The 24313-nt window shown below is 38.1% G+C and overlaps 1 long non-coding RNA gene across 1 annotated transcript in view; it reads left to right on the top strand.

The window, feature by feature from the left end:
• Positions 1–22483, top strand: part of LOC141725358 (uncharacterized) — a 108689-nt gene extending 86206 nt beyond the window's left edge. Inside the window, exon 3 of the long non-coding RNA XR_012577228.1 lies at positions 22226–22483. This is a non-coding gene — a long non-coding RNA (uncharacterized LOC141725358). The remainder of the gene's footprint in view (positions 1–22225) is intronic.
• Positions 22484–24313: the final 1830 nt, after the last annotated feature.

The following is a 24313-nucleotide window of genomic DNA, read 5'->3' on the forward strand; positions in this document are numbered from 1 at the left end:
TTTGCCTAGAGTTCTCCCAAGGTATTACCTTAACTATGCCCCTCATCTCAACAATATATGCTCAGGAATAGTATTTTTGTATGTAAAAAAAGGATTTTTTTAACTAACTGAATTTAATAATAGAAATATGTATGTTAGTGAGATTGCTACAGTGGGAAGATGATTAAAAACTCAGTGGTTTTTTGATACTTGAATATGTATTTGATTTTATAACATTGTTTCAGTTCATGGACTTGTCTTGTTGATATCGATTATTTAGTACAGTTAGTTATAAGGTATGTATTTACAAAATCCAATTAAAAAAGAAAGAATCTCAGAACAAGATGCAGCTGATGAAGACTGACTTCTGAAATGTTTATTGTCATGTCTGGATACCAAAATCACTTCACATTTGGGGATCTTTTTAGCTTTGCAGAGATAACTGGGCATCATCCTGGTTGGAATCTCTTCCACATGTAATGTGGATATGAACAAATTTTATTTTATGAGCAAATAGAGAGAATTTTTTTTTGTTTTGGAATGTGAAAGACAAAAATGGGTGATGAGAAAGCCATATGTAAATGTAATGTGAAACGTCTGGGACATGACTTTGCTCTGCTCCAAGTATTAAAAAAATCCTAGAAACTGGAGAAAAAAAAATACTATTGCTGATCAGTTTTGCTCACTGTTTTCTTGATTCTGTTGTGGGAAGTGCAAATACTCCTGCAGAGAATCTCCTTTGCTTTTGCTTTCTGAGAGCCTTAATCAATAAGCCAAAGGGCTGCATATACAAGGGGTGGTTGCAGCTATGCTCACTCTTCCTGGGTTTCTTGCTAATTGTACACTGTGGTGTTCTTTCTGCCTTGGAGTGCCAGGCTAATGAAGTTGTTTCACAGCTGAATTACCCCAAAGGCATGAGGAAGGAATTAAAACATAGAGAACTAGAAATGCCAGCTCTTGGTACAGAGCACCACTACTACCATTGCATGATCAACAGTGCTTGCCACTGAACACATGAGGAATTCACTGAATTTGGCACAGTGCTCAATGAGCCACCTATAACTCTGGGCAATGTGGAAATCACATATAACTTCCACTGCCATTTTGTTGGCATTAGACACACACACAGAGTCACAAGTTGATGTTTTGAAATTTGCTGTATAGGTTTTGAACGGTTCTGTGGGGGGCATTTCAATAATTTTCTGGTTTTGTTTCATCAGGATATGTGCTCTATTACTGGCTTTGCTTTCTGCCTCCTTCCCTTTTTCAGGGGTCAGTGCTTTAAAGGGACACAGTGGATACTTAAAACCGGAGGGGCAGAAGAAGCACAGTTTTATTAATATTCTAAAAATACAGAGCTTTATTTATGAAGTGTGTGAAGTATTTTAAAAGACAGTCTCAACACTTTAATTTTTATTGCCACTTGTCTCCAGTTTCTGCAAAAAAATTTTGACACTATACAAAGGTGCCTTTGTGGCCTGATGCTGGCCAAACCTAAACTTCAGATTCTAGCTGTTAAATCCAGTTATACAAGACCTGTGTAAATTTTCATTATATCCATTAGAACTGATTTTGCACAAATGAGCATTTCAGATGAATAAAAAGGAAGGCCCAGAGAAGGCCTAACTATTAAAAAAAAATTTCTACTATACATTTCAAAAGAGTAAGTGTGTTACTTGGTGTCACTGGCTGTACTCCATCTTGTGTAATTAGATTTTGCCTACATGAAATTCCCCCTGTAGTTCTAACAGGATATATTTATTTTTTACTTCCTGCAGGAAAGCCTGTGCTAATTTATATTAGCTGAGTTCTGGTCTAGAAATGGCAAAATTTCATGTTAGATAACAGTGTTCTATTCATAAAAACCCTTTGAGCATGTCAAATGTTTCTTGCAGACTTTTGGGATTCCCTAAATGAAGGAAATTCCATCTGTCCTGCTTTACATTCCTAGCCGTGATACTATAACCATGACCAGTGAGCTATGGACTCCACCTGATTGCTGTGTGACATGTAAAAAATTCAAAAACTGACTGATCTTATCTAATACCTTTGAATTCAGTGTGAAGGTGTGATGGGTGCATGGCCTTCCTTGATCAGATTTGCATCCCATTTTGGCTAGTGTAATATTGCTGCCAGTACTTGCTTGTAGGTCAAGCTCTTTCCTCATCTCATTAGCTACCAGCTGATGATGTCCAGAAGTCTTGAAGGCTTGTATCATTAATTGATTTCTCATTTTCTTTTGACTTGGATGGTTTTGTGGCTATTTAAGCATGCATCTGCTTGGTGGTGTTAATCTCTGATTTACTTGGAATTAATTGAGGACAATATTAATCCAATTCAACAAAAAGATTTTGCATGGTGCTTTACATTGCCACACTGGTAAATTCTTTAGACACAACAGCAAAGGCAGTAGAGTGGACTTTTCAAATTGGTTTTAAGGAGCAAAAACTTCAGGATTGTGTCTTTCTTTTATGTCTCAGTCACCTGTGGTTGTATACCTGCCTAATGGCATGCTCTGTTTTAATCTTCTGGTCTCATATAGAAGCAGTGGCCTAGTAGGTTTTAGTTTTGTTTATTTTTGAAATATATTATGGAAGTATATATTCTTTCTTCTTTCTTCTGGAGCCAGGTAATATTCTTTAGGATTATGTAGAGTGCAGTGCACAGACAAATGTATTGCCACAGCAGCTGGAGAAATTTTATCCCCTGCTGCAGTCTTTCAATGTGGTTTCCTCATCAATCCAAACTATGAGCATGTGGCACTGTACTAAGCAAATCCATGAAGAAATTTCACCCAATACTTACTGCAAAAAAACCCTCCACCACTTAAAAGCTCAAACATTTGCCCACACCTGCCCCATTTTGCAAAGTAAAACTTTCCAAAGAATTACTATACTGTCCTCAGCACCTTGCATTTTTCCCTAATAATCTTATTTTTTATTTTAAAAATGTCTGTTTTGTAGTTAGAGCTCTCTCTGCAGAGACTTAATGTACTTTTATCCTGTAGGCTTTGCTCAGGGCACCCTGAGGTCTTCTCTGCCTACTGTTCTGCCTCAGCTGGCTGAAATCAGAAGAGTGTTAGCTTTGGTAATGAATAACCAGGAATTTATTCAGAGATGAAAATAAATAGAGGGTGCAACCATGTCTCTAAAGAATAAAGGTTGCATCTATTCAAAAGAGGAGATATGTTTAAGGAATATGTATATTCCCAAATCAGCTCCCATATTTTTAGGAAAAATATTAATGAGAGCTGTGTAACATCACTTCCATTGTGGTAAATAGTGGCAAGAGAAAGATAAGATGTAGGAATGGAATTTGTGAGAACCAATTATTTCTTTAGATGTTTTCAAATGCATGAATAAGGGCTATGAATTTATCTACAGATACTTTCAAAACTTATTCAGAACTTTTTTTCTTTAATCCATCTGATTTTGGTCAACTACTTATTAGATATGCACTATCTTTATCCGTGCTTGGATAATAGAAATTGTACATATTAAAATCTGCCCAAACACAACATAAGGTTGTTTCCTTTATTCCATTTAAGGTTGTTCTATCTTTTTCTTCCAGCATGGTAATGATGAGGAATTCTGTCTTTCACTGAAGGTTTAGTATCAGGATGTTTGCACTACTAGAAATGCTGCCAGTGGATTCTTTTAGGGGCATCTTCCATAATTTTGCTTAATAGAACCATCATAGGCTCAGCAGGAATGTGATATATTTTGAGTGTTTCTCCAGAATACAGTTAGTTTTATATCGTGTCCCCTACTCACCTAGGAAAAGTTCCTGCTTTTATTAAGAAGGAAAAGCTCAATGGCAACTTGGACCACTACACTTTATGTTATTAATGTGCACAGCATAATTCACCTCTGAAAATGAAATTCTGACACAGACTTCCATGGGACCTTGAACAATTTACTCAACTTTTATTTGCCTCAGTTTCTAAATTTCAAAGGTAGACATCTACAAACAATGTATAACTTATTTAAAATGTGTTTTAAAAAATGGACTGGGGAAAATTTCAGGAAACGAAATTATTGTAATGTCTCTCCAAGCAGTCATTACTTGTATGAAGCAAGCACTGTAATACTAGACATTTCATGCCTGAATTCTAAAGAGATTTAACCAGTCCCAGGTTTTTCTTTCAGAATTTCTTGCATGGAGACTGGCTTTTAAAGTCCCTTGGTTCCAGTACCTTCCAAGAATTTCCTACAAGTAGCTCTTCACATATTTTCATGCAGACTTTTTTAATTTCCACTTTGTGTATAGGGATGGGGGGGAATGTGTTAATTTTAAAAATTACTAAATCAAACCACCTTTGTTGGCAGTGGGGAAAGTCTGGGGTGGTTTATTTGCATCCCAAAAATAGAAATAATCAAGACAAAATTGGATTAAAAAATAAGTAGGGCTGAGAGTACAGGGTACACCTTCTCTAGTATTGGTGTCTGCATCAGAGAAAAGTTTCCTGATTTTCTTTGCTTGGATTGCAAAACATTCCGAGAGTACTTGGACCAGATTATGTTTAGAGTGAAGTAAATTATTAAATGTGTCCTGCTCTGGGAGCAGAAATTGTGTGCTCCACCTGCTCAGGAGGGCTCAGTCTGTGCGGATGGAGCCGACAGAGTTTTCAGTAACACTCCTGGAGTTAGTGAAGGATGAAAATCATTTCCTCAGCACCAGCTGCTTGAGTCCATGGAGCTGTTCCCATCAGGCCTCCCTCACTGGATGGACTCCAGGGATCCTCCAGTATTGCCCAGGACCTCACTTTAGGCCCCCAGGGCCACCAGTCCTTACCCCAGGGGTGCCCCAACCCTGTCTTGTCTCTTCTTGTTAATACAATGTTGTCAATATAGTGGTTTAAATTCATTAAGGATGCCTTCTTCTGATTAAACTGAATCTCAGTTGTTGCTGCTATGCTCTTTTAGCTCAGTTCATTGAGCTGAAGTACTGTGAGGCTTGTGTGTGCCCAAAATTCCCTAATATTTGCTGTCTGAGCTGTGCATGATGACCGTTATCAAGTATGTGAGGTCTGCACCTGAGGCTTGGGATGGGGCTAATGGCCTCATCCTGCCTGACATGTTAGAGGAAAAGCTTTGTTGTATGGTGCAGTGATTTATAAGGTGAAAGAGGAAAGAAATGGGGTTCCATTGAAGCTAACTAATGTACATGTGGCAACTTTCATTTTGTCATGCTGCTTTTGTGAGAGGAATGCGCTGACCTTAATGACCCTTGCATGTGTAGTGCTGGTTATGTATACTCTAGGTACCCTTAAAAATCACTACCTAAATATTATTTTTATTAAACACTGGAGCTGCTGTGACACAGCAGCCTGGACAGCTTGCCCTGCTGGCACATGTATGACATGGCATGAAGAGGGCATGAAACGTAGGAATGATACACTTAGGAATGAGCACCTGACATTTCTGTCCTTTGAGTATTTCTATGACAAGTTTTGCTTTGCTTATATAGAAAGTGTGAGTTTTGAGAAACTATCAGGGCAAAATAGTCTGATCTGCATTCCTCTGAAGAGGAAAGCATGGATTTACCCAGTCTCATCCCTGGCCATGACTTCTGGAGTGTTACTGCCCAGATTTTGGGGCAGGCAAGATGGAGGGAAATGGAAGGGAGGAGACAGGGTGAGGGCAGGGCAGACTGTAGCAGTGCTTCCTTGAACCTTCACCATGGTCCAAGACAACTTGGTGTGTTGACTCCCTGACTGAATCACACAGAGGACAAGCCCCACTTGTTCAATCTCTGTGTTCAGAGGATTGTTCTTCTTTTGTAAAGATTGAATTTTTCCCCCTTTGCTTCTTTCTTAAAATTACTCATTTTTAAATTTTTTGAATTATGGATAATATTTTAAGCCTCTAAATTTAAGTTTAAAGTAGCATTTTTTTTCTATGATCTTAGACTGCAGATACCCACAGGGTATTCATTTACTCATTTCACTGGGTATTGATTGATTTGATATAATAACCAATCTACTGCATTGTCAGTCATCCAAGGATTTGTTGCTAGGAGCAGGCAGAATATTTCCTAAGGATCATGACTAAATTAAGAGAAAAGCAAACTTCACTACCTCAGGGATTTGCCTAGTATTGTGTTTGTATGAAATAGAATAAAGGCCCTTAAAAGTTTTATTCATTTCTCAGAAAAGATTTCAATGGTATACCTTCTAACTACAATTTCTGTTTGATTTCTTATTGAGATTCTCTATATGCTTCTTTTTTTTAATTTCACCTTTTAATCTAAATTTCTGACAAGAGCTGAATCATTCTGAAATAGATTTGTGTTATAATGATCCACTTTAACAATGAAAGTGTGCAGAGGGGGGCATATGTGGCCCGAAGTTTAGAGTCCAACTAGCTGAGGGTGAAAGGCCGACGCCCCTCTGCAATTCCTGGCCAGCACCCTTCGGCGTCTGATGGCCTCGGGCTGTGCTGGCTGCGGACTGGCTTACACTACTGGTATTGGAGAGGAACGGAGCTGACTATTTCTCGGGGGTTAAACATCGGTTTATTGAAGGTGTTGCGGGATCTAAACGCGGGGAAACCAACCGGGAAAAAGTTTTTTCATAGGGGGTGAAACAGGATTATAAAGGAGGGGGGTGGGTACAGGCGGAACCAATCGGGAAAGGTGAGGGGATGAACTTCACAGAACTGACACTCCATGGAGACCAATAATCAAAAGGTAAAGGAGGTGTCCTGGGACCCCAGCCAACCACCATCTCCAGAGAGGAGAAGGTTCTCGAAACTTGGGAGGAGAAAGGGGGTGATTGACTGGACCTAGGGAGGAAACAACTTTCACTTATAAGGGAAACTAGGGGAGGAGCAATTACACATCGGCAACTATGAATAGCGGTTACTATAGCAACTTAGCTGACAGGGTAGCAGTGGCGGGAAAAACTGGGGGAACGAAACCATTTTACACATAATAGGGGAGAACAATACATAAATTGGGGGAATAACACAAGAAACTTAACAACACACTACAACAAAAGTGGAGTTTCTGATTGTTGTGCTAGTTGGCAATACCTTTTCTGGCAATTTTTCCTCTAATCCATCATAATCAGCTGATCAATTTATAATATATTTGAAAGAATTGTCACATTTTTAAATATACAATTTATGATGATTTCCAAGATATTTCAGGGGGAAGAAAAGTTGATGCAGGCAGAACTTGAATTTGAATGGTCAGGTTTAGATGTGAAATTTCACAAAAATGGAAAATATTTAGTAAAGTAAATTTACTAGGAAGTAAAATATTTTATGCCTCCCTAGGCAGGATTCAGCCTGCCCAGCAAGAAGGGAGACCACCTTTTCTCATCTCATGTGCTGACAGTATTTCTACTGAGTTCAACTTTAGGAGACCTTAGTCAGTTAAAAAAATAAATAAATGAAATATTTTAGGCAAAAGGATAAAAAAGAAGCCCATGGAGTGCTAGGTATGTACAGACCTGTGAAAAAGAAAGAAGCAGGAGTTAGCGCTAAGCTTGCTTTCTGTTGTTTGTCTGGTTTGCTGCAGCAGTTCAGCCGCCCCATTCCAGCAGTTTGGCTGGAAGCCTGCTCTGAGAAAAACCTGTCATCAAGCCAGCAGTAAGAGGGTGGTGCTGTACTGCACCTCTCCAGCAAAACATGTGTGAGTTTCTCCTCAAACTGTGCAGAGTACTTCCATGTGCATGAATGGATCAAGCAATGCAGTGATTTTAGCTGCTTGCTCTCAGCTGCTATCTGTGTTTGAATTCTTGTGGATTAACTCCTTTGGAACAGCATTGGCTAATAACCTTTGGCAGGAACATAAAAAGATTGGTGCACATCTGGCTGTCTTTCATGCTGTTAGTACTCTTCACTCAAAAAGTCAGAATAATATCCACCTACAGGAACAAATATTTACTTTTTTCAAAGAGAACTACTTATTTCTTTTGGTCTATAAAGCTTTTGTGCCTGATAGTGCCGGGCTAGCGTCTTCAAAGCAAAATCACTTTTCCCTTCATGGTGACCTGAAATATAACAGGGTAGTGGTGCTGGGGGAAATTCTTGAAAGCGCAGAATAAATGCAACTCCTGACAGTGAGCACCAGGTAACAGTGCGCACTAGCATTCTTGATGGAAATAAAACTGGTTGGGTGGCTGGGTCCATAGAGGGGTGGTGAATGGAGTTGCATCCAGCTGACATCCTGTCACTAGTGGCATTCCCCAGGGCTTAGTGTTGGGGCCAGCCCTGTTTTATATCTTTATTGATGACTTTGATGAGGGGATCAAGGGTACTTTCAGTAACTTTGCAGATGACATCAGGTTGGGCAGGAATCTTCTTCTTCGTCAGGGTAGGAAGGCTCTGCAGAGGAATCTGGACAAGCTGGAACTATGGGCTGAGACCAGTGGTGTGATGTTCAATGAGACAAAGTGGTGAGTCCTGCACATTGGTCCCAGTAACACCACACAAACTTAGAGGCTGGGGGGCAGAGTGGCTGGAAGGTATTCCAGTGGAAAAGGGCCTGGGAGTGCTGGCCAACAGCAGCTGAACAAGAGCCAGAGTGTGCCCAGATGGCCAAGAAGGCCAATGTCATCCTGGCTTGGTTCAGAATGTGTGGTCAGCAGGACTAGAACCATCCTTCTGTACTCAGCGCTGGTGAGGTCACAACTGGAATCCTGTATTCAGTTTTGGGCCCCTCACAAAGGAAGGACATTGAGGTGCAGGATCCTGTCCAGAGAAGTGCAGTGGAGTTAGTGAAGGGTCTGGAGCACATGTCCTGTGAGGAGCAGCTGCAGGAGCTGCGGGCATTGAGCCTGGAGACAAGGACGCTCAGGGGAGACCTTACTGCTCTCAACAGCTACCTGAAAGGAGGGTGTAGCCAGGTGGGAATTAGCCTACCTGTTAAATGAATGACAGCACAAGAGGAAATATTCAAGTTTCCCTGGGAGAGGTTTAGATTGGAAAATTTCCTCATGCATGGGGTTGTCCAGCACTTGGCTTCCCAGGGAAATGATGGAGTCACCATATGTGGAGGTACTTAAAATACATGTTTATGTGGTGCTTAGGGACATTTCAGTGATGGACTAGAACCGTGATCTAATCTTGGTTAGATTTATTGTTGGACTTTCTGATCTTAAAGGCATTTCCCAACTTTATTGATTCTATGATTCCATGATTCTATGAATTGATTCATTTGGATAAATACGTCAAAATGCATTCCAGATACATCTTTTTGGAATAACCTTGAGAAAAAAAAGGAAATAATATGATAAAAAAGAAAAATTAACTAGAAGGAAGATTGCAATTTATGTTAAGTGAGTACAAGATCATAGAAAAAAGTTCAGTTGCGGGATGCACAGTGTCTGTTTATAGAAGCTGTGTAGTAGCATAACACTGTCTTTTCCATTTCACCAGTAGCAAGTGGACCTAGTGAAGAAAAGGCCTCATGTAGTTAAGAAGCCTGGATAAAAAGCCCTCCCTAGCTTTTGTTGTTAGCACAAGCATATTTCAAGATAGATGTGTGGAAGTTTATGTTGCAGTCAACTTGTTCTGCGCTTTTAAAATATTTGTATGCTTTATAATGATGAATGGCACAACATTAGAATGTGCTTAAGCACAAAATGAGGTGTTTTTCTATGCATCTGTTTGGAATATTTTGTTTAGTCAGATTATTTTGAAAAGTCATTATTTTTCTATAGAAACACATCCTTTTTGTTGAAACATTCATTAGGTAGGATTAGCATGGAGTATTTTCACGGATAGCGAGATGCCTTGCTCCAAAGACATTCTCCCCCAGGAACAGACAGGGCACTGTCTTGTATTCCTGACCTGAAACAGATGCTTTGGACTCTCATATCACAGAACAATATGTTCTCCACAAGGCTTTTAGGAGGCAGATGTCTCTCAGACTTTTTTTCTTCTTAAAAAAAGTTATTTATATTTCTTAGAACAGACACTTGACTGAATAAGAGTCTCAGGCTGAGATACCTCTGGAGATCATTGATACAATCCCCTGGTTCAAATTAGGGTCAACTATAGCAGGTTGCTCCAGGCTGTGCCCAGTTGGGTTTTGGATATCTCCAAGGATGGAAACTCCACAACCTCCCAGCCTAGAGAGGGGGACGGCAATCATCTTCATATGTAAGTGGCATTTCTTGTACTTTTATCTGTGCCCATTGCCTTTTGTTTTGTCACTGGGCTCCACTGAGAAGAGTCAAACTCCATCTTCTTGATTCCCTCCATCAATGTGTTTTGGATATTTATAAATCCCCCTGAGTCTTTCCTTCTTCAAGAAGAGTCCTTGCTCTTTCAGCCTCTCCTCCTATGACAGGCTCCAAACCCTTAATCACCTTTGTGGCCTTTGCTGGACTTGCTCTGGAATACCCACGTGTTCATGTGCTGGGGAGCCTAATACTCGACCCTGCACTCCAGCTGTGTCTCACCAGAGCTGAGCAAAGGGGAAGGTTCACCTCAATGGCCTCCTGGCAGCTGTTGGCCTCCTTAGCTCCAAGGGAACATTGCTGGCTCATGGCCACTGCTGTTCACTGGGATAACCAGGTCCTTTCTGCAGAGCTGCTTTCCAGCCAGTAACTCCCAGCCTGTACTGGTGCATCCAGTGATTATTCCAGGGTGCAGGACTTCCCATCTGCCTTTGCTGAACTTCATGAGGCAAACTTCTCATTTGCCTCTTTCTCCAGCCTTTTGAGGTCTCTCTCAGTGGCAGCTCCCCCACTCCTGCCAGTATCTTTCTGTTGTGCCACCCTCCTTGTTCCCCTGGAGCAGGCAGCCAAGCTCTCTTCTGAAAACAGCTCCAGCTGGAGAGGCCATGAGACTTGCCCTGGTGTGGGTAAGGTCTAGACTGTTTCTATCTAGACTAGAATATTTTTTTTCTCCAATAAATGTTTTATAATGTGTTTGTTTTGCTAAAAATGTTCCAGAGGGTTTTTGTTATTACCAGCACAAAGAGTACTTCAATTAACACCAAAGTCAAGAGCCCTAAATAGGTAGACAAAAAACTTTTGCTGTCTGGAGAGGTAAATGAAGAAGCAAAGGGATCATCATGGCAACAGTCATAAAACAGAAAGGTAATTTTGACAGCAGCATTTTGAATGGATTTAGGGAAGTGAGCTTAGTACTGGGAAACAAAGCTAACAGCTGGAAGGCAGAACATGTGGGACATGAGATGGGCAGTGACTGGGTAAATCTCACCATGGAGAAGACTGTCTTTGCAGTTATTTCAAAGGGAAACCAGAAAAAGCTGAAAACAGACCAGATGTGACAGATATTGGAGAAAGTGAAATCCAGAAATCATCTAGGACAAATCCCAGGTGTTTTTTTTATTTGTCTGCCAGCAGCCTTATAAGAAAAGATTTGCATGAATACTGTAAAAAAAAAAAAAAAAGAAAAGAAAAAAAAAGTGATTTTAAGATTTTCATTGGAATTGGCCTTATAACCTCAACATCAACAGTTAAGGGAAGATTTTTAAAGATTTTTGGATTGGACATTTTTTTTTAGCTTTCTTAATGTGGATATTTTACACTGAAGTTTTTGAATACAATCATATTGAGTCATAACTTACACAAAAAGACAAGGACAAGGCTGCTACTTCCAAAGAATGACTAAGTCATAACAGTTCCACCAGAGGTGTACAAGTGAAATGGATTTTGAAATTAAAATACACTACTAAATTAATAGCTCAGATCTTAACTGCTCTCAATCATTGTCATTCCATGGCAGTCAGTATATTTATGTGTTATTCTTGTGGAGAATTTTTCCTGTGTTTGAGTTGCTAAGATTTAATGTAGGGCCAAAATCTTCTTTTAGGCTCACTGGGGCTTACAGACATGCATCCTCCTGTCCAGTTTTGCCAGGTTCTGCCTGAGTCCTGAGGGAATGCCTGCTGGGAACCAGCTGGTATACAAAGATACAGCTGTAGGTGCCCTTCCACAGGCTGTAATTTATTAGCTGGGTGGCTGTTGCTTAGGAAGGCTTGGAAGGTTTTCTTGTTTCTCTGCTTTCCCTTCACACACTCTCCTGGGTGTGCATCCCCTAGGAACACAGTTAATGAATGTCAGAAGGTCTCTGTATAAAATAGACACATACATAACTCCGAATGTAGTTATATTATTGTATGTAACACACAAGGAAACTTAAGATGATTCCCGAGTTTTGTAAAACAAGTCATGATGTGTGGAAAAAAGAAACCAAGCATCCTTTGAAGTGTACAGTTTTTTTTCCAGATTGTGTAGATTATTGTTCATAGCTTGCTCTGGCATCAGCTTTTGAAAGAGTCATGAAGGAGAGAAGGGAATTTCTTATCCTTTCCTCTGTGTGATGACAAGAAAAATTTCATCTATAAGTTTCACAATGTCCTTATTCACATAAAATTTCTGCTGGATTTAATTTGCTGTTGCTATTTACTTTTATGAGAAATTTTTCCTGAGCCAAAAAATTCTAGGATTAGACAGTGGTGAGATTAGGGTTTGTTTTTGAAGGCAAGAGAGAAGTCATGGTATAACTAACTGTCTAGATTTATGTTACTAACAGATAATTTCGTTTACAAAATATGTTTATGTTAGAAAAACATTACTGATGCAATCCATTGTGAATTAGACTTTTCTAAATTCCTGAGTAAGCAAATAAACAGTGTAAGTGCAAAAATCAGCTAATATATTTTGTGCATTGATTTTTGACAATTACAGACCTGTTTTAAATATTTATAATCCTTCATGTATTAATAAATGATCTGTGGGGTATTTTAAAAATAAAATGAAATCTCAGTATTATGTCAGCTCACCACAGACTCCTGTATTAAATCTTTGCTGAAATGTAGAGAGAGACATTGAGTGTTTATACAGATTATACAGTACAGCCACTGTATTCCACAGTATTAATTTGCCCACTTTCAGTCTGAATTGATTTTTTTTACTAAGTCTGGAGTATCTGGAGGTGCCACAGCCATTCTCTTGCCTGCATATTAAATGCACAACTTCATTTCCTCTTGAATTGGCAACACAAGAAGGTTTTTCTTCTCTAGGGTTTGACCCTTCAGAGAGATATTTCATTTAAGAGTGCTTTTGGCGTAATTCTAATTGCTGGGGAGCAGTAAGGTCAGATTGTTCCACAGGGAAGGATGAGCTCATAGCAAAGGACAACCCAGATGCAGGGATCTCACCAAGAAGGGGCAATCCCACAGCACTGGTGACTGTGCTTAGTCCTGTGGACAGTCAGCAGACAAGAGGAGATGAAGACCCTGGGATGCAGTCAATCCAGGAAGTGCAATAAATAATGTTTTGTAGCAGAGCTGACAAGCAGGCAAACCTTTCCCATAACACTCCACAGCCATGTAAGCCAAGTGCTTTTTGGAAGTCAGTGCAAGAGGTGGGTTTGTCCTGCTATATTTGTGTGCAGCCCAAGCTCTGCTGCCCGTGTATCTGGTGTTGTCATTCTGCAATTCACATTACTGCATCCCTTGAAAGTCCCCAGCCTTGACTCCAGACAGGCAAATGTCCAATTAGTCTAACTGGTAGATGTTTTAAAAGTTAGATCCTATACCTGTCATTATAGTAAGTTCAGCTTCTCTGGTCTTTCAAACGAATCCTTTCTTCCCTTTTTCAGCTTAAATGCATTTTGTTTCAACACTGCCTCTGTTATTATAAGACAATGATTCTTAGAAATGTTTTTCACACTCTTAATTGATTACTGGGAGGCAGATGTTCATTTTTGAAGCATAATGTATGCTCAGATTTAATGGAATATCAAAATGCTGTACACTTAGTATTAGATTTGCCCTTCAAATGAGTAACTTTATCTTAATAGTTCACACAGATTGATTTCACAGGTTGCATATGTAGCTAGTGTAGATATGCAATATCCATTGATGGCTGATTTAAAAAATCAATTTCATATTGCTCCACCTCTTCCAGCAATTCTGATATAAATGAATGGCTAAGGGATCTTGAGCTCCTCTGTAGATTTTGTGTTCTTTCTATCAGGGGAATTTTGTTTTCTTATTTTTCAGTTGTTATGATCTATTTTTCCAGCCCTCTATGAACTCTTAATACTTCCATATTTTGAAATCTTTTGTTTATAAAAAAATTTTGTGTTCAATGGCTTAGATGACTCATTTACTCAGTTTACCCAACATGGTATGGATTTTTAGTCTCCATGGTCAAACTCTAAAAGCATTCAGTGCTTTTAGCTAGTTCACTTATCCAGTAGTGAACTAAATTATGAGGTACGACCTTGCATGTTTCGTATTGTAAAGGGCAGAGAATGCTTTTCCTCTGGTCATGGAACCTGTGTCCACTGAACATAGGGCCAAGTTCTCAAGGTCTTAAATCAGGATGCAAGCACAGGGATCTTTTCTTTGTATGTTATCTCACATGCTAACACATGCTTAAAAGTTCAGTAGGTTTTCCTTAATTAAATGACTTTAGGAGCTTATTAAACCACCTAACTTTGTCATTATGTTTCCGTTCTTATGGTCATTGGGATGCCACAGAGGAAAACCTATGCTTTCCAGATGGATAAAACTAACAATGCTGCAATAAGAACATGTTTTCTTTTCTTTTCCTGTATTACAGAAAACTAGTGAGGATGAAAAGTCAAGACAATCTATTTTACAGAAAAAAATTCATGTCTCTGGGGAAGGCTATATGAAAGTAGCATATCGAGTAAAAGAGCTATAAGAAATTTAAAGTTCCACTTCGTGACAGTATATTTCTTTGCCCCCTTTTTATTTTGTGATGGTTTTGTTTGTTTGTTTTCCAAATACATAGTAGGAAAGGGAGTTTGTCCTATCTTTTGTGAAAATATATTCACTACTGTCGGATCTCAAAATCTCAGCCCTGAGATTCTGAGCCTCCGAGACCACTTTGGGGGTCTCGGGAGTCCTGGAATGTTGCCAGAAGTGTCTGGTAGCTGGACTTTATCCCTACACAGGAGACGACAAGGATGAGGGCTTCACCGGGTGAGTGGTGAAGGGATTAGTTAATTAGAGAGTGAGACACAAGGTTTAGGATTTATGTACAGGGGGGTTTAGAGGAGTAAGATGGAGGAATTGGGGTGTGTCCTGTCCTCCTCCTTCTTCCTCCTCTCCTCCATCTTCTTTGGCCACGGTGGCACCTTTCTATTGGTTATTACTAAGAGTACACCGAGTTATAACAATAGATGGTATTGGGGAAAAATGATAAATATTGTATACGTAACTAGGGGTATAAAGATACGTGGCGGTCCGTGGGACACAGAGTGTGCCCATGGCTGACTGCTGAGCGGATCTCTGTTGGGCTGAAAGAACATCTTTTAGATAAACAATTAATAAACATAAAACCAGAAAGAAGAACTGAAGCCTCTTCTCGTCCTTCGACACGCGTGGTGCCCCAAGGCCACCCCGGGCCTTTCAGGCCCCTCAAACAGCCGAGATAAACCGGACACTTGGCGTCCCTGAGCAGACAGAGACCACCACAAAACCTTTCGGGAGAAGATAAACCGGACACACTACAATCTAGAGGAGGGTGAAGATATTTATAATTACCTTTTTTAATACCTAGTCGATCTGAATGTCTGTAAAAACATCGCCTTAATCCTTTCTAAACAGGGAGCAGTTGAACTCCTCCCTTTCCTTTCCTTCTGCCCTCCTGATTGCCTTTCCCACCCCTAGAACAGATACCTTGCATAAGGTACAACCTGTCTTAGTGGGAGCTGACAAAAAATTGATTATGACAAGTCAATGGAAAGACTGTTTCATTATGATTGCGAAGAGTTTTTATTGTGATCCTGTCAATTGTTTATCCTTTCCCAACCCAAGATGTTTTCTTGAGGAGTTTTTCCCGGATGCATTCTCCTAGGATCCTGTAAAATATGTCTTAATGTAAATGGTCTCATGAAATATATGACTAGTAAACATTTCACTGAAAAATTCAATTTTCACAAGCTATAAAGGTTTAATATGATAATTTGGATGTTTCCTCTCATCAGTGTAATTTTAAATTGAACTGGCCTAAGCTGAAACATTTTAGTTCCTTGATATAACTAAATTTTTGAAGTATTTCAACATCATCTATCCAGAGACAAAACAAAATAAAAATCTTTTGGAAAAATTGCCTGTAATCTTGGTACTGAAGCAGATGGAATTTTCCCTTTCTTTCATCATCTTCCAAGCTGAATTCCAGGCAAGCTTCTGCAGTCTCATTTTCTCTGTCGCAAACTCATAGAAATTATTGTAAAAGAAAATGCATTGCATGAAGACAGTTTCTTGAAGGGGAGAGATAGACAACATGAAGCAAATGTGACCCTTGCTCAGTAGGATTCAGACTAAGTATGGGTGAGTATCTGGCTTACAGAGGGTAACACAGGCTGCCAAAGGTAGGCAGGGAATCATAAAATAGTAGAATGTTTTCAGCTGGAAGGGACTTTTAAAGGTCATCTAGTCCAGCCCCTCTGCCATGGCCAAGGACACTTTCTACTAGACCAGGTTTCTCAGAGCCCCCTCCAGCCTGACCTTGAACACTTCCAGGGATAGGGCACCCACAGCTTCTCTGTTCCAGTGCTTCACTACCATAATCATAAAAACTTGTTCCTTACATCTCCTCTGAACTGACCTTCCTGAATGGTTTTAAACAACCACTGCCCCCTGTCCTGTTGCAACAGACCCAGTTCAAAATTTGTCCTCATCTTTCTTATAAGCCCCCTTCAAATACTGGAAGGGGCAATTGGCAATTAAATTCTCCCTGGAGCCTTTTCTTCTCTGGGCTGAACAATCCCAAAACTTTCAATCCTCTTCACTGGAGAGATGCTCCCTCCCTCTGACTGCTTCTGTGGCCCTCCTTTGGAGTCATTACAACAGATCCAAGTCTTTCCTGTTCTGGGGGTCCCTGAGCAGGACACAGCACCCCAAGTGGGGCTCACCAGAGTGGAGGGGCACAATTATTTCCCTTGACCTTCAAGCATAACAAGCAAAGATAGGGTTTTATGTGCCTCTTAAAGGTGATGCAGAGCAGACTTGTGCTGAGCACAGGGGCTGCTGGTCATTAAGAGTCTCCCTGGAGGTCAGACATCAGACTCAGGACTGCTCATCAGCTACTGCCACTTCCTTGGGATGCCAAACCCTGAAGAGCTGTGGCAACTTCTTGCAAAGAGGCCTCTTGACTGAGGAATTCAGCTGCTGTCTTCAGATAGTCAGCACTCAAAGCCACAGCTAAAAATTGCCTTCCTGAGGTCTGATTAAAATCCTGAGATAAATCTATCACCACTGCTATGAAGTCAACAGTGGGTTTTTATTTATTTATTGACTTTAGTAAGTATGGTTGGTGTCTGTAATGTTTCTTGCAAAATCAGAAGCTACAACAAACTCTGCAGAATAGGATTTGGGTTGTGATTGAGGCCTTCAATTTTAAATGCCCTCCTGAATGTACCCATGTGTGGTCTTTGGTGTGTAGCCTGCCCTAACCAAAGGAAGGTGTAGTCTTACAGTGTGGAAGCCTGGAAACAGAGATTTAGCATGTCCTACACCTGGTGGCTGGCTAAGTCAGTCACCCTTGAGCTCAGGGAATTTTAAATTTTACCGTTTCTTGTGAAGTTCACTCTTTCTAACTTGCAGCCTTACTCTATTAAACTCCTCAGATATTAACAGCATCTGTAACCCCTCCCTACACAGAAGATCAGTACAACACAAAATAAACAATACAGTCTATGAGTTGTATTTAGCATGATTGTTCTGAAAGTGTAATAGCATAAGAGATGTGATTGTTCTACTACAAGAGAGCCTTATATTAAATTAGAAATTACTGTACAGTTTGATGCAGGAACTGCTATTTTCTAAGAATGATATTGTACTGCTAGAAAGTTGCATGAAAGCCTCTTTTTTCCCTATAGAATTGGTCCTTTGGATCTACTAGACAAAAAAAAAGTGAATAAACTGAATTCTAATACACATATGTGAATTTATTAAAAATGTAAATAGATAAACCACATTCTGAAAATCAAATAATGTTAAAACAAGTCTGCTTTTTTGGTAATGCTCATCAACTTTTTCTTTTTTTCCCTAGTTTTATGCATATAAATATCTTTAGGATAGCACACTCAATGTTATAAAATTATGAATAACGTGTTCATTGTTTCTTTCAGTCAGCCATTGCTACATCTTGTTACCAAGGTGGGTTGATATTAATGAATACAACACTACAACTAAGTGAGATACACAAAGTTTTGTGCATTTATGCTTATACTTTTGAAGCAATAAAATGATGTCACCTTCATTGGATCACTTAAATGTAATTGTGTATGATTTTGACACATGACTCAATCAGCCACAACAGAGGCAAACATTTTTTGCACAAAACCTTAATCTAGATAAAATTTATTTGCACACTTAAAAAATCTGCAGCTCCTGTGGCATATTAGTTACTTGCCACAACATGAGGTTTATTTCCTAACTACTAGGGGAAAACAAACCCTCTCCTACCTGATTTAAATTAATTACTCAGAGAGTAATTAATTACTACTTTTTCCCACCCATTTATTTTCACTCTAGGATATGCATTTATATTAACATGGCCTTTGAGATGGTAAAATGAAACAGAGAACATATTTTACTTAATGGGGAAAAAAAAATACTGGAAAAGGTTTTTGCTGCTTCTGCTAAAATTACTCCAAAGTAAATGATGCTAGGTTTTGATCACTGTAAATAAACACATATTTTTTTCATTGATACTTGGAAGCTCTCCTGATGAAGAATAGTTTTTGAAGAAAGAATAATCTTTTTGGAAGAAGTTAACTTCTAAATTAATGTTAGCCTTGGGCAATGATTAAAGAAATTAGCAGTACTCCTAAAACTCCATCATTTCCTTTGAGACAAATTAGAAATATTTTAAAATTTATTTTCAGCTAATAATCATGCAGAGAACAGTGAAGTAAAACAGAAATTGCTTTCCATGTGAATTCTTTGGTGGTACTTCTGTCTGAAAAGCATTCCAAGCTCTTGCAGTACAGTTCAAAGAACATTCTGGTGTTTGAGAAAGTCAGAAAACATCAGGATGACATCACTTAACGTAGAGAATTTTGTTATGGTTTTACTAAAGCTTCTTTTGGAAAGCTTCAAAATTTCAAAAGGAAGTTTCATTAATCAAAATATGTCTGACTTCCTTTTAGTTTATTCTTATTTCTATAGAGACAAACCAATATGGAGCAGAGACTTGCATAAAGAAATTTTCTATTTGACAACATAGTTGTTTATGATACTCTGTAAATGCTGACATGATCTCTTACACTTACATGAACCCATTGGAATGGATATTAATTTTTCCTTAAAAATACTCATGCATACCCTTGGGATGCACTCAGGAACTTCTAGGATTTTGCTTTCCTTTGCCAGGCCAGAGTGTATAACATGTTGCATTTGCTAGCAGACACTGAGGTGCCAGAATTCATTTTCATTTTTAGTCACTATTTGGAGCTGACCTGTAATTCTCAGTTAAGAGCTAATTTCAATTAAATTTGCTTTTCACTTTACAGAAACATCAAATATCACTTAGCTTGACTACACTTTAATTCCATTATGTCACATTTCCAATTTTTATATTAGCTCCTCTGTATGGATGTAGACAATAAAATATAAAAAAACCCCTTATACTCCAGAGTGCAGTTACATTTAATATCTTTGTATTTGCAGTAAAATATGCAAAAATTAGGAAATTCAAATCACTGGTTAAACTGTACTGAATTTACAAAATTTCAAAGACTGTCTGGGAGACAACTGTGTATTTTACTTGGAATAAAGTATTTAGCAAGAAGGCTTTATTTTATGGGTGCACAAAAGCACAAGGGCATTATTTTGGAAAGAGTAAGGAAGTAGGTAATAAGTTCTTCTGAAAAAGCTTGCATATATGCTTGAAAAGTTGGAAAATAGTGAAATATGCAGTAGAGAACATTCATCATCCAGCATACCTCAAGACACTAGATCTGAAAAGATGCCATACAGATAGTGAAATGCAATGACACTTAGATTCCAGAGGGCAGGATTGCAGTGCTCCTTAGGCCCAAGGACAACTCTTCACTGTGCTTTTGATCACAGCTTTACAGTCACACTGGCAGACCATTTACATCTGACAGTGAGACAGAGAAGAGTTAGTTCATGGAATGTCAGTAGTTGAGTGAAGCACCACTGCTAACTCAAGCATTCATGATAAATGCTTAAAGTTTCATGACTTTTAAAACAGACTGACATAAAATGTCTCTCTGTCTTTTAAAAAAAAATTCATAATGAAGGTCTTAATAAACTTTCACCAGAGGTGTTCTGCCATCACAATTGCATCGTCCTGCAGGCTGGCTTGGACTGAGTCACAGTGTTATGTCATATTGTAGCTATGTATTCTCATGTTCACTTTAGTATGAGGTCATACTTTAATCATCAAATTGAATAACCCGTTAGTAAATACCAGCAGGGAAGTTTCATGTTATAAATCATGAATAAATAAATTTTCTACATTTTGTCAACTTGTCTTTCTTAGAAATTAGTCAAAAGCACTTACTGAGATTTGAGTCACAGAATCATAGAATGGTTTGGGCTGGAAAGGACCTTAAAGATCATCTTGTTCCAACCCTCCTGTCCTGGACAGGGACATCACTTGCAAGATTAAGTTGCTCAATGCCCCATCCAGCCTGGCCTTGAGCACTTCCAGGTGTGAAGGAAGCAGATTCATTACTGAAACCACTGTAATTTAAAAACCAAGATATATATTCCTGGCAGTTTCCCCAAAACATTATTTTTGAGCTAGATGAGATATTAGAAACATTTTATAACTAAAGTATGTGCTCAATATTACTGTTACAGAGAACAGAATCACCAAAATGCCCACTGATACTTCGGTAGCCCAGTCCTTTTTTAAAAATGTTTTTATCAGGAAGTGGGTCATGCCTGGGACACATGCTGCAATAATATATATAGTGCAGAGAAGATAATTCATAATATTGCTAATTGGATTTTAAAATGCCTTTTTTGCCTTTAATCCAAAAATCCCCTTAACTCGATGTCTTAAGGCTTTGCTCTGACATGTTGCAAAAGTGGGCCAGGACCCAAATGTTGGATCCAAACATGTGGAAATTTTGGATTCAGAACTACTGCATAGTTAGGAATAGGCCCTTATTTCCCTCATAAACTAAAGTGAAACAGCTGTGAAGAAACCTGAACTTTGATGAATAAGATAGAGATGTCTGTGATTTAATTGAATTGGACCTTGTATCTAGCCTGTATTTAAATGCTAGTATTGATCCAAAATGAATACACATCCAAACTTAACCATTTTTTAACTCTTGAATTAATGCCACTGTAAAATGTTTATTGGCTTTTTCATTTGAAATTTAATAACTTGGCATCCAATGAAACTTAGCAGTGTCACAGATACTTCATAGTGATGTCTAAATAAAGATGTAAAGGAAAAGTAGCACTGAATCTTCATTTTGGAAGTTGAGGTCTTTCAAGTTCTTTCTGTTTTGATGTTATTTTGATGTAATTATTGGTATTTATGATTGTTACCATATAGAAGCACTTAGTGAAACAGCTAGTAGTGCATGTGGTTTCATGAATATTTCCTTGGCATAGGACTATTAGTGTATATATTTTCATCTTATGTGAAGGATTTGTGATGTGACTGCAAAAAATTCTGCTAGTTTCAGTAAGAATTTTGTGCACTCTATGCATAGCATAAAGCTCTCTTTTTCCAGTAATTAAAGCTTATTTATCTGTCTTGTTTTATTATTTGAAGTTTTGGCATTTAGGACTTTTACCGCAATTCTTTGGGTTCTGTAAATTTTTTTAAAAGGTTTTAACTTGGCAGAAAATACTATATTTCCAAAATAATTTTCAGTGTAAAATGAGGCAAATGGGCTATGTATTGCAGCTAGACCAGAGATAAACTAAGGAAGCTGTAGCTTGAAATGGAGATCTCTTTTAAGGTTTAAGTTTGAAGCAGAGATAGATATGAATTCTCATGAAATGTGACTATCATATAATTGTTTATGAGTACAGCATTGTTTGGCTTAGATTATAACAGCAAAAAGAAACATATTTGTCTTTAATGTAAAGAATTCTCTCTAGAAGTCTAGGCTTGTAAATATTTGTTCTTTTATTGAGCTAGAAAGAAAAACAATTTTGAAAAAAAATCTGGAAAATATAAGAAATTTGTCTCTGTAAGTTTTCTTTTTGATTTTTGCATACTCTATAAATGGCAGATTCAAGTGAGTGAAGATTACCTTTCTGCCTTGCTGTTCTGTTTCAGATGCCAGCATTCAATCAAGACATGAAATTTATTTTCTGAGTCAGAGACCTGTGAAATTTGCATCAAATTCTTCAAAAGTGTTATTCTGGGTAAATATTCACAAAACACACCTGAAGAAACTATCATCACTCCTTCAGTAGTTTCACCATTAAGAGAAGGTAGATATATCAAGTGTGCTCTTGGTCATACCATCTCTACATATTCCATGGAATTAAACTCTACTCTTGTTACTTTTAAATACATTGATTCTTTTTAAAAATAAGGCAAATCATGAGGAAGGGAGCTTCTCTTTTCCAGGAGATAGTTCTGTTTGTTGGAGAACCCTCAACCAATGAAAAAAAAAGAAAAACATGTCAGATCATTATTTTTTATGAAGTTTGCAAGACCACATGTATTTCTTAATGAATACTTGTGAAAATGCAATTTAAATGGTACTCTAATTTTTGCCCTTCTAATCAATTTATAATGAAATCTATTTACAATTTATGAAGTAAATACAGCATTCTCAAAGTGTAGTTTCCAGTCTGACATTTATCAAAAAAAAGCTTGAAGCAGTTGGGCTGGGTTTTTTACCCTTTTTTAAATTGTAAAAGTAATGGAGCCATGTCAGAGATGTAAGAAAAGTTCTGTGGTCATTTTATCCATTAAAATAAGTGCTTGCAAGTGGTGGCTGACATTCCAACCCCAAGCTCACAGCCTGTACAGGAGCAGTGGTAAAGACACTGAGTCTGTGTACACTGTACCAGGTAACAGCACTTCTGCAAAGGCTTTAGAGCATGAGCTTTTAACATCAGCAGTAATTTAAGAGAAATTTGTCCAAAAGAGAGAAGAAAACAGATCTTCAATATCTTTCTGCCCTTCGATGAAAATTCAGCCTTTTTTTAGAGTCTGGGATTTCTAATAAAGACAACATGACTTTCCTAGTTAGATAGAAATGAAAATAGCATAGATGGATTCAGTCTTTCACTAATAGAAAATATTGCAAAGCAGACCTAAAAAGTGAATGAAAAAAATTAGTGTAGTCCTTGGGGCAAACTTTGATCCACAGTTATGAGAAAATGAAAAATGCTTTTGTTTTTGTATGCTATCCCTTGGTTTGTGTTGGAGGTTCTTATAAACAGGACAGGACTGTTGGGATAAGTTCTTTGAGCTTTATTGTGGCATCAGTCTCATTACATGGTTGAGACAATTGAAAGATGGCAACAGCTCATGTCTTGCCAGTGGCAGCCAAAGATTTCTTTGTTACAGAGCATTTAAAAAACTTTCTAGCTGATAACATATTGCTAAAGCTTATAGATAATTGTTCTAGCCAATCACTAAAAACATATGTACACCTGCTTCAAACAATGCTTGCTTGCATGTTTTCTATTAACAATACACAATATTCTATTATTAAGCTTAAAACATTCTACTGTCTTGCTAGATGTTTTACTGCAGTCTTGAGGTCTATCTTGGCCAAGCCTAAAACTCAAACTGTTGTTTCGTGCCCTTGTTTGCTGTCCTATTGCAACTTTTCTACTTTCAGAATTTGCAGCTCTAAGTTCTTTGCTTTTTCTGTTTCTGAGGCCTGCTTTCACAGCTTTCTGAAAGTCTTCTTATCTTTACTATGTCTCCCACAATTCCCCCTCTCAGTACAAAGACAAACTTTCTTAGTTGTTTATTAACTAATTTGTGTTACATAATTCTACTATAATGTGCTTTTTTATCTAGTAAAGCAGTGTTATAAGTTTTTTACACAAAAGTACACTAGTAAAATTTAAAGTTTCGCACTATTTAATGTATTTTTTTGTTTATTTAAGGAGCATGTGATTCCATTAAGTGATGTAATGTTCTTTAAACTTTAACATCAGTATCATTACATAGTTGAGACAACTGAAAAATAACAACTCACATCTTACCAACAAAAGCCAAAGATTTCTTTGTTACAGAACATTTAAAAAACTTTCTAACTAATAATATATTCTAAAACTTATAAATAATTATTCCAACCAGTCACTAAAACACACATACATTTACTTCAGACAATGTTTACTTATATAGTTTCTATTACATTACACAATACTCTATTATTAAACTTAAAACTTTCTA

The sequence above is a fragment of the Zonotrichia albicollis genome, chromosome 1 (assembly GCF_047830755.1).
Source record: "Zonotrichia albicollis isolate bZonAlb1 chromosome 1, bZonAlb1.hap1, whole genome shotgun sequence".
NCBI lineage: Eukaryota > Metazoa > Chordata > Aves > Passeriformes > Passerellidae > Zonotrichia > Zonotrichia albicollis.